Consider the following 10,869-nt stretch of genomic DNA (forward strand, 5'->3'; position numbering starts at 1 on the left):
TTCTGATCATATCACCTTATTTTTTTTCTGACCTTATTATACCCTTGCAGAGGGTATTATAATTTTGGTCAAAAGTGTGCAACGCAGTGAAGGAGACCTCTCCGACCCTATAAAGTATATATATTCTTGATCAGGATCACCTCCTGAGTCGATATAAGCATGTCCGTCTGTCCGTCTGTCCGTCGGTCCGTCTGTCCGTCTGTCTGTTTCTACGCAAACTAGTCTCTCAGTTTTAAAGCTATCGAGTTGAAACTTTGCACACACCCTTCTTTCCTTTGCAGGCAGTATATAAGTCGGAACGGCCGGGATCGGTCGACTATATCCTATAGCTGCCATATAACTGATTGATCGGAAATGCCATAACTTTGGTGTTTTTTAAGTTGGAGGGTTGAGACTTTCCACACATGTTATATTTGACCGAAATATCTTGTGTAAAAATTTCATAAGGATCGGCCGACTATATCCTATAGCTTTCATAGAACGATCGAAATTGGCATAACTTTGTTGTTTTTTAAGTTAGAAAGATGGGATTTGGTACAGATTCTATTTTGAGAAAAACAATCTGATTTGTCGAATTTCATAAGGATCGGCCAACTATATCCTATAGCTGTCATATAACTGATTGATCGGAAATGCTATAACTTCGTTGTTTTTCAAGTTAAAAGGATGGGAGTTTCAATGGCAAAATAATTCGATATGCCAAATTTCATAAGGATCGGCCGACTATATACGATCCGCTATATATCTAATAATATAAGATGCGTGGCGCCACCTAGCGGACTGCAACTCAACTGCAAGGGTATATAAACTTCGGCTCCGCCCGAAGTTAGCTTTCCTTTCTTGTTTTTATTCTTATGCTCTTCTATCATTATCCTTGTTCTTGTATATGTTACTTCTAATCTGTATTTACTTTCTTTAGCATAATCATCTATATTATATATTGTTTCTATGCTATCTATGCTATTAAATTGTATTGGTAAATTACTTGTTTTACCAAATACTAGCTCATATGGACAATAATTATGTGCCATAGGGGTCGTGTTGAAACAAAAGACAAAATATTAAATCCATACGTCCCAATCAGTTTTATCAACCGATATATAAGTTCTTATGTATTCATTAAAAGTTCTATGACTTCTCACTATTGTTCCAAGTGTCTGGTGGTGGTGTGCTGTAGACGTAATATTTTTAATATTTAAATACTTGCGCAAATTGTCTATAATTGAATTCTTCTATTCTGTTCCCATCGGTAATGAACGTCTTCATTGGACCGTACTTCAGAATAAAAGATGAAAATATTGCTTTAGCGACAGTATTAGTGTTCTTGTTTGGTACAGGTATGGCAACTAAATACTTAGTTAGGTCACATGTTAATGTGACTGCGTACTCGTTACCATTTTCTGATTTGGGTAGCGGACCAATAATTTCCACAATCACTCTGTTGAAAACATTTATAGGTGTATCTGTTATTGTTAATGGGGTCTTACTATGTTTAGTTACTTTAGCTTTCTGGCATTTCTGACATTTTCGTATGTAGCCTGTGATATCACAAGTCATATTTTTCCAAAAATAAAATATTTTAATTTTTACTAAAGTTTTTTAAATACCTGTATGGGATACCTTGTATGGGATCGTCATGGAAATTAGACAGAATAACTTCTTTATCTTTTTTTTTTTTTATTAAAGTCACCGAGTTGAGTAGCGCTACTCTTAATGTTTTCAATATTTTATTGCCCTTAAATTTGAAATTATCTATTGAAGTATATTCAAAGAGATTTTCCCACGGTGCCACCTTGAGTTGGCTGATTTTATTTATACCGGCTTGCAGTTCAAGCCTTTGGAAAAATTGACCTAAGTCTAAATTTCCATTGGTATATAAATCGCTAACATCGAACATTGCAGTATTTTTCTGCCATGTTTAAATAAACATAACATATCTTTTACATATCTTTACTCTTAAGGGGGCCTAGTGATTAATGTACTAGCTCTCTAAGCGTGAGGTCGTGGGTTCGAGCCCCACTCATGTCAAGTGCATGGCCCTGCAAGTTTTGCGGCGCTCGCGCATATGATGTAAATAGTGAAAGTTCTCGTTGGATTTTTTCTATTTATAATTATGTGCATGAAACCCGAAAAACCGGCATTCCCAGATGTCGTTAGGTGGCAGCCCCACTTCTGAGATAGGTTGCACTCGGCTAATCACCGGATCTACCGAAAAGTAACGATTATAGAAACAAACACTAGATCAGGAAACAATCACCACCCCAACCCGTCGACGACCCTCCGCTTTTCGCAACGGACAACGGACCAGCAGCAGATAAAGAAAAAGAAATGGAAATGGATTGGTCACGCACTAAGGAAAGAAAGAGACAGCATAGGTAAGATGACCTTGGAGTGGAACCCGCAAGGAAGCAGAAGAGTGGGACGCCCCAAGCTAACCTGGCGCCGATCAACATTACGCGAACTCTCTGACAATAACATCACCTGGGACTTGGCAAGAAGAACAGCGCAGAATAGGGTCCGGTGGAATGCACTTGTGGATACCCTAAGCTCCCAAGCGGAGCAATAGGAAAAAACAAAAATCTTTTACATGCAATGTCACTACTTTACGTACTTCGTCATTGTTTATGATTTCATATACGTTGGGCTTAGAAGCTGAATCTAAAGATTGAGTAGGCAATTCTTTTTCTTTATTTTCCGCGCGGATTTTCTGTCTATTCTGATATCTTGTAGTGACTTTATTGATATTTCTGGTTATATTTTGCAGGTCTTTGATAGTTATTCTTGATAACGCATCAGCAACATAGTTGTCTCTTCCCTTCAGATATTCCACAGTGAAATTATATTTTCCCAGCTCAAGTCGCATTCGCGTTAGCTTAGAGCTTGGATTTATCATTGAAAACAGATAAATCAAAGGTCTATGATCAGTCTTGACAGTGAAGTGTCTACCATAAACATATGATCTAAAATAAGTTTTTGCCCAATTAATTGCTGTCAATTCTTGTTCTGTTGTACTTTTATTACTTTCACCCTTAGTAAACGGTCTTAATACGTAAGCAACTGGAAGTTGGAGTCCATATTTGTTTTGAGTTAAAACCTGTGGAGCGCTTGCTTACTTGCATCCGTTATTATGCAAAATTCTTTACGGAAATCTGGGTATTGGATTTACTAGTGCCGATTTGAGAGGTTCGAAGGTTTGAGATTTAACATTGTTGGGCCAAGCAGCCACCAAAAAGTGCATTAAAATAATCATAAAATGCTTAGCTGCAGCTGTTGTTGTCAGCGTGTATTCTTCTCTGTTTTGTCTCCCAGTTTCGCATGCGCTTTATTGGTATTTGTAGCGCATGCACTTTGGGAGCTTTGGTGGAGCTTCTGCGCAAGCTCTTAGGTTTTAGGCACTTGTAATTCGGCATTGTTTTGGTTCGACCGTGGAATTTGTTTTGGGGTTAAATTGACCCACAATAAATTGAATTGTAAAATTGAACCTTGTCTATTGATTCGGCCGCTATCAAAACGCTGATAGCTCAACATTTGATGACCCCGACGTGATTTCATCCCGGTTTATTATTGTGATCAGCATTAAAAGTGCCAAGAAAGTGCCCTTGTTGTTGTTGGTACAAGTTGCACTTTAATTGAAGAATGGAGTCTGGAGCTGAGACTAGTGGAGCTGCTGCCGCAACCCGGGAAAGGATGCTGCGGAGAAGAGCAGAGGTGGCCTGCCAGGAAATGGAGGCGCTGCACCATAAGGTGAAGGCTGCGGCGCGGAAGTCAGTGGAGAAGCGTTTGCGTGAGCGGTTCACCACGCTTCAAGAAGAGTTGGAGGAGCTTAATTTTAGCGAGATCGGGAGCGATCTGTATTGGAGATTCTCGCAGCTGGCGACTGATGTGGAAGTGGAAATTCAGGTGGAGGTTGCCAAGCGCTCCATGAGAATCGCTGCCCACTCCACACTTCTCGGCGGTGCCAGTGTATCGCCAATGCCATACAAGCCAGCCCCCTCCTTGCCACCGTTGCCGATGCCAACATTCAGCGGCGGCTATGCCGAGTGGCCGGATTTCTGCGCCCTTTTTAAGACCACAATTGACAGCCATCCCCACCTAACAAAAACGGAAAAGCTCCGGTGGCTCATTTCATGTCTGCGCGAGTCAGCCTTGGATACGGTGAGAGCTCTGGAAATTACTGACGCGAACTACGATGTGGCCCTTGACCTATTGCGCAATCGTTTTAGTAATCGGCGTTTAATATTTCAGTCTCACATCCTGCAGCTTCGTGTGGTCGAGCCAGGGTCTGTTGCTACTTTGCGGGAGCTATCGGATCGGTTCAATGGACATATGCGTGTTCTTATGAGTTCCGGATCAGCTGCCGAGATCCAAGGATGTTTGCTTATCCAGATTATCCTGCAGAAGTTGGATCCTGCCACAAAGGCCAAGTGGGAAGACACTCTCGCCGGAAGCAACGACAGCCTTCCGTCTTGGGAGTCCATGGTACGATTCTTGGAGCAAAGGTGCCGGACTCTTGAATGCGTTGACTTCTCTTTGGCTGCGTATCCACCAGCTAACCAAGTGGGCCGAGGTAGATCTTCGAATAACCGATCTTCGTGCATGGTTATTAACGCCCGTCCTGCTCTATGCGCCCTGTGTGGTATTTCGGTGCACGAGCTTCCTTCTTGTTCAAAGTTTAGTACTTTGACAATTGAGGAACGGTACGACGAAGTGCGGCGTCTGGCTCGCTGTTTTGTTTGTCTGGAGGATGGCCATCTCGCTCGCGGATGCTCAGCTTCCCGGTGCTCGACGTGCAATCACCGTCATCATATTTTGTTGCACCCTCGCGGGCAGATTTCACCCGCACGAGTCTCCCGTCCCATCGGTGCCGTTTCTGTTGCGCACTCATCCCGCTCAATCAACCCTGTTATGAACCAGGATCGCAATGCTGAGCTAGTGCTCCTGCCAACAGCCAATGTGCTCGTTCGTGGTCGATCTGGAGCCTTCTTGCCTTGCCGAGTTTTGTTGGATTCCGGTTCACAAGTGCACCTCATCTCGTCTCGGCTGGCGAATGAACTTCAGCTTGGCCGTTCCAAATGCTCCACAACGGTGGCCGGTTTCGGCGGCGCTGGGTTTGAAACGGATGGAGCATCCGTTAATGTGTGCTTGAAGTCCCGCCTTAGCACGTATTCAGTGGAAATTGAGGCTGTTGTAGCTTCACATATAACGGACTAACAACCTAACCAGGACATAGATGCTTCGCGCTGGAAGATTCCTGGCAATATGGATCTAGCTGACCCCAACTTCCACAAAACGCAGCGAGTGGGACCTGTTGATTGGAGCCAGCTTATTCTTCGACCTATTGTCGGCTGGTCAAATCCAATTAGGTCACGGGCTCCCCATTGCCCAGAATACTCGATTTGGCTGGGTGATTTCTGGACGCGGTGAACTATCACGGGATGTGTCGTCGCTCTATACTAGGAAAGACAACCCACGGAATAACCACTGGAATGATGTGACTGCTGCCCCTTCCAACAGTGTTATTGAAGGCCCACCCTTCAATGGGGGGAGGATGTTGGGCCAAGCAGCCACCAAAAAGTGCATTTAAAATAATCATAAAATGCTTAGCTGCAGCTGTTGTTGTCAGCGTGTATTCTTCTCTGTTTTGTCTCCCAGTTTCGCATGCGCTTTGTTGGTATTTGTAGCGCATGCACTTTGGGAGCTTTGGTGGAGCTTCTGCGCAAGCTCTTAGGTTTTAGGCACTTGTAATTCGGCATTGTTTTGGTTCGGCCGTGGAATTTGTTTTGGGGTTAAATTGACCCACAATAAATTGAATTGTAAAATTGAACCTTGTCTATTGATTCGGCCGCTATCAAAACACTGATAGCTCAACAAACATCTTTTTTACATAATCTTGTTATGTGACGAGCATAGTCGGAAAAATGTTTGATAAAACGTCAATAGTAATTGCAAAATGCAACAAATCTTCTAGAGCTGTCCGCATCATGAGGGTCTGGGTAATTCTTAATGACGTCGTATTTTTTTTCGTCTGGCAAGATTTCTTTATCAGTGCATTTATGTCCCAGAAAGCTAACTTCATGCATGAAAAATGAGCATTTTCAGGATGTAACTTAAGGTTGTATTCCCTACATTTCTCAAAAACATCAGTTAAGTTTTTAAGCATATGTTTTTCGGAACAACCTATAACTATTAAGTCATCCATATAAAGGAATGCTTGTGAAGGTTCTAATCCAGAGAATGCAATAGTCGTCATCCTCTGAAATGAATTAGGTGCTATTTTTAAACCGAAAGGTAATCGTGTGAAACTATACGAGCCATTGCTCGTTGAAAATGACGTTATATCTCTTGAACCCTTTTCAAGTTCAATTTGATGAAAGCCTGACATTAAGTCCAGACATGAGAAATATTTCGATCTTAGTTGAGTTAGTTGATCCAAAATATCATCAATTCTAGGTAGAGGGAATTTATCCGACAACAGTTTTTTATTAATTTGACGATAATCAAATTAATAAAAAAATACTAATCGCCATTTTTTTCATATCAGATCCGGGAAGTGATTTCTTCGGAACTAATAACAGTGGGCTGTTATAGGCTGATACAGACGGTTCTACTATTTTATTGTCTATTAATGTTTGTACCTGTATATTAATTTCATCTTTCTGACTATGTGGACTTATATAATTCTTTATTTAAACTGGTTCATCAACCTTCAATCTTAGCTTTTGCTGGTAGAAATTGTTAGTAGTGATTGATTCGGTTTCGAGTCCGAATACGTCAATAAACTGGGTGCATAGTTAGTTAGTTGGTTCTTCTTTGAATTGTGGTGGGAAATTTTTAGCTAAATGAGATAAGACAGTTTTTTCTCTATTTTCTGGATTTTTGTAAACTATGTCATAGTTTGAAAGTGGTTCATATTTTAAACTGTGAATATTTACTATTTGATCATTACTGGTTGTATTCATTAATCGGACAAATGCATTCTTGGTTGTTGCGACCGTGTTCGCAACATAAATGCCATGTTGAACAGAAGGAATCGGATCGTCGGCGAGTGCAGACGTGTTTATTTTTTCAATTTTTTCCTATCTTCGTACAAGTAATTTAAATAAAAGAAGTGCAAGCTACAAACATCAACACACAGTGGGCGAAAACACGCTTAGTGCGATGAACTTCGTATATTTTGTGTAAATAAACAAGAAGAAAATCCAAAACATTAAGCTATGTCAGCAAGACGACCGTCGGCTCTCTCTGAAACGAAACAACGCATACCACTCAATCGTGTCAACCCAAGACAACGCGACCGCTAACCCAACAAAAACTACCCAACCGCAATCAATAACTCCAAGCCCGAATAATGAACTTAATCCAACATCATCCGAAATCTGCTGTGCAAGCATATAATGCAGCACCTTACACCAGCGCGCTTTCCTCTAAACAACGTTCGGTCGTACAGACTGGCCTGGATCGGTACATACAAATAAAACGTAAGCTCAGCCCGCAGAACTCTAGGCTTGGTAAATCTGCCATAATAACTCGCGGCACCTCAAAACAATCCACATCAGAGAAGCCCATAGAAGCAAACAGATTTGCTTTTTTGGCAGATAAATCCGATGAAATATCCCCTGAACACATCGTAGGGGACAATAAAAAGCCCAAACCGCCGCCGATTTACATTAGAGAGAAAAGTTCTAATGCTCTCGTAAGCTCAATACTAAATCTAATCGGACCAGACAATTTCCACATAATTCCACTAACGAAGGGAAATATTCACGAAACAAAAGTTCAGACTAATACGGAAGTAAATTACAAAATTTTGTTGAAGTATTTAACTGACAAGTATAAAAACTTCTACACGTACCAATTGAAAAGCAGTAAAGGCCAGTGTTTGGTCATTGAGATTTTTCAATGACTTTTATCCAAAATAATAACAAGGTAATTATTTGTTTCACCACTGAGATAAAGAGTACAAGTGGGCCCGACTTTTTTAGGACGGGCGAAAGCTTATAACTTAATGACAACAATAAAATAAAGACGAGCGTCCGAGAAGAGTTGGCTTGCGACTAACAAAAGCTATGAGAAAAATGCCTGACCCGACATACTCCCCCCAGTTGAGGCCTGTCCTTCAACTTCATCCTTTAGGGGCAATAAGCAAAGCTTGGTCACTGCGCGCTTGGTAGTTCCAGAAGCGGTTCTAACCACCGCCACTCGAGGCACTCCATCCCGACCAGGGACTAGATGCAGAATTCTAGCCAACGGCCACTTCATGGGGGGGTAGGTTCTCGTCCTTGACAAGCACCACATCGTTAATCGCCAAGGCAGGGCCGGACGCACGCCATTTGGAGCGCTGCTGAAGAAGGCTTAAATACTCCTCCTTCCATGCAGGAAAGACACACGCTGCCAGCTGTCCATACGGTTGAAATTCAGCTTTGTGGCATCAGGCTCGATAAAACTGACTGACGGACCACCAGTTAAAAAGTGGGATGGCGTTAGAACATCAAGGTTTGCAGGATCCTCTGAAAGAGACAATGAAGGCCGTGAGTTTATGACAGCACCAATGTGACAAAGCAGAGTTCGCAGCTCGTCAAATCCAAGAACTGAGGATCCAACAGCCCGGTAAAAATGATGCTTTGCGGTTTTGACAGCCGCTTCCCAGAGTCCACCAAAATGCGGAGATCGAGGAGGAATAAAATGCCACTCGATGGACTCAATCGCGCAAAACTCCAGAAGCGCTCGTTGATGCTCATCGCTTATGAAGAGTTGGAGCAGCTCCTTTAGCTCGTTTTTAGCTCTAACAAAATTGGTCGCATTGTCAGACCAAATGTGCTGAGGCTTTCGGCGAGTGCATATAAACCGTTTTAAAGCATGTAAAAACGCAGATGTGGATAGATCCTTTACAAGCTCTAAGTGCACGGCTTTAGTAGCAAAGCAAATGAAAACACTCACGTAACATTTTACGGGAGCTTTATTGCGAACTTCTGGCTTATAGTAAAATGGGCCGCAAAAATCCACACCAGTCACTCCGAAAACCTGGCAACCGCTGACTCTTTGCTCCGGGAGATCAGCCATAATGTGCTCCAGCAACCGAGGCTTGGTGCGGAAGCATCGAATACACTTGTTCAATGCCTTCGTCACCGTTTTCATCCCCCCGATCGGCCAGTATTGGGATCGAATAATAGCCAGCAGAGCACGAGGCCCCGTGTGTAGATTATGCTCATGGAAATCAACAATTATAGCCCGAGTAACTGGATGGCTTCTAGGCAATATAATTGGATGGCGACTATCAAAATCCAATGTAGAATTTCTTAAACGACCGTCCACACGCAACTGGCCAAACTTGTCTAAAAAGGGAGAGGATGTGGCAAGTATGCTGGCTGACGAAATTTCCTTCCCAGTCTGAAGCGCCTTTATGTCATCCCAAAAATACACACGCTGCACCAAACGCAATAGTAGGTGGGTTCCAGCCTTGATGTCGCTAGCAGTGACACCTTTGTGACGGACTCGCTGTGAGAACTTGTGCACATAAGCGAACACGCGCTGCAGTGCTGGAAAAGAGTTGGCGTACTTAGAACCAGCTGCCACGTCAACGTACGGGGATTTGATTAGCAGAACCCTTGCCCTTAGCTCCAGAGTGAGTTTTTCAGATAGCACCGCTGCTGGCCACTGGTCTTGAAGTCCAAGAAGAAACGCAGGACCATGGGACCACAGGTTGTCAGTAACTAACTCCTTGGAAAGAGCACCACGCGAGAGGATTTCTGCCGGGTTCAATGACGTAACATAACGCCATTTCATCGTTCTGGTCAATTCCTGGATTGTTGAAACTCGATTGGCGACGAAAACATTAAACCGAGCGGGCTCCTCCCGAATCCAGGACAGCGCCACAGCAGAATCGCACCAGCAGAAATACCTCCCATCGTAGACCTTCAACTGAGCTACTTCTGACATAAGCCGAGCTAGCAACTCTGCTCCAGATAACTCCAGTTTCGGTACCGTAATTGTTTTTAGAGGAGCGACTCGGGACTTTGAGCAGAGTTAATGATTTTCTGACCTGGTACCCTTGGATACGACATAAATGCAAGCCCCATAAGCCTCAATGCTGGCGTCACAAAATCCATGAATCTCCACTTCAGACTGTGATGATAGTGACCATCTAGGGAATTCAGCACGCTGCGCCATGGCGAAGCTGGAGCAAATCATGTCCCAATCGGAGTGAAGAGCTTGAGGTAGACTTTCATCCCAGGACAACTTCTCACGGCATAGTTTCTGAATAAAGATCTTCGCCTTCGTAATGACAGGTCCAACAAGCCCTATCGGATCATATAGCCGGGCGATTGAGGAGAGGATGCTGCGCCTAGTGGGCTTCGAGGGTGACTGGAGCCCTTCAAACAAAAATAGCAAGCGATCAGTAGAAGGATCCCAAGCTAGGCCCAAGAGTCTTCGTAAAGTTGCTGCCATCATCAAACCTTAGGAACGACTCTCGATCCTCTTCCGGTACGTCAGAGAGCACTTCAGAAACATTGAAGCACCACTTTCTCAACCGAAATTGGCCCTTGGCGAGGATCCCTGATGTTTGCTGCATTATGTTGGTAGCCTCCTCTATTGAGTCACCTCCGGAAATTAGATCATCAACATAAAAATCGCGACGCAGAATTTCGGCACCCTTTGGAAACATAGACTGCTCATCCTGTGCCAACTGATGTATTGCTCGAATTGATAAAAATGAGGCCGGCTTTGTCCCATAAGTGACCGTATCCAGTTTAAAAACTGCAACTCATCCTGGGTGGAATTCCGCCAAAGCATGCACTGCAGATAGCTGTCTTCGGGGAAAACTCTAACGCATCGGTACATTTTGCAAATATCTCCTGTAATGGCCACTCG

The sequence above is a fragment of the Drosophila ananassae genome, chromosome XL, assembly GCF_017639315.1.
Source record: "Drosophila ananassae strain 14024-0371.13 chromosome XL, ASM1763931v2, whole genome shotgun sequence".
Classification (NCBI taxonomy): Eukaryota; Metazoa; Arthropoda; class Insecta; order Diptera; family Drosophilidae; genus Drosophila; species Drosophila ananassae.